The 1094-nt window shown below is 45.2% G+C and overlaps 1 pseudogene; it reads right to left on the reverse strand.

Moving 5' to 3' along the window:
- Positions 1 to 407: 407 nt before the first annotated feature.
- On the reverse strand, positions 408 to 536 carry LOC126458718 (U2 spliceosomal RNA; annotated as a pseudogene).
- Between the last annotated feature and the right edge of the window lie 558 nt (positions 537 to 1094).

Consider the following 1094-nt stretch of genomic DNA (forward strand, 5'->3'; position numbering starts at 1 on the left):
CTGTGGCTTTCGCCCAGCACTAACTAAGGACGAAGGGCCTGTCCTACTAGCTTCGGGGGCCCTCGCCTGTGACCTCCCGCCGGCCGACCTCTCTGGGTGCCCCAGAGAGCCAGACACGGCATCGTGTCCCATACTCACTCTCCCCCGACTGGCAGCGCCGGGGGTTGCGGACTCTGCATTGCAGAGCCGCTGGTGTAGCCGCAGCGTCTTCAGCCGCGGGCCGCGTCGGCCGCAAAACTGACACTCGAAAACGGGGACCGTTTCCGGGTCGTGCAGCCTCCCGTACTGGCGGAGAGGGGCCGCGTGGTCCTTGTACTCGCCAAAAGTTGGCCTCCCAGCAGCCTTGGTGACAAAGCAGATCCGGCAGCGGAAGACCTCCGCCGGCAGCGTCACCACGAGCTCCATTGTTCAGGTCGTGGACCTGAAACAGGAAAATAAGCGCGACCGCTTCCCGGTGCAGAAATCATATTAGCCCATATTAAGCTGATAAGAACAGATACTACACTTTGATCTTAGCCAAAAGGCCGAGAAACTGTAAAAACTGAGTCTTACTGTGATTTAGCATCAAATTATTTTCCACAAGCCACGAACTTATTTCATGAACTACATTATTTGATAATGTTTCAATATTTTATTTTCAGAGATAATTCTTAATATATATTAACTTAAACTCTCTTTAAATTTGTAACACTCGAATTGTATAGAGTCTTGAATATTTTTCCTAAATTTATACTTCGTAATAATGTATATTAAGAATTATCTCTGAAAATAAAATTTTGAAACATTATCAAATAATGTAGTTCATGAAATAAGTTCGTGGCTTGTGGAAAATAATTTGATGCTAAATCACAGTAAGACTCATTTTTACAGTTTCTAACTGACATTCAACAAAAATATTACACACAAGATCCTTCACTACCAAGCTGGTGTCATCAGCAAACCTGTAATACTAGAAGGCATATCATTTATACACTCCTGGAAATTGAAATAAGAACACCGTGAATTCATTGTCCCAGGAAGGGGAAACTTTATTGACACATTCCTGGGGTCAGATACATCACATGATCACACTGACAGAACCACAGGCACATAGA

The sequence above is a fragment of the Schistocerca serialis genome, chromosome 2, assembly GCF_023864345.2.
Source record: "Schistocerca serialis cubense isolate TAMUIC-IGC-003099 chromosome 2, iqSchSeri2.2, whole genome shotgun sequence".
NCBI classification, from domain to species: domain Eukaryota; kingdom Metazoa; phylum Arthropoda; class Insecta; order Orthoptera; family Acrididae; genus Schistocerca; species Schistocerca serialis.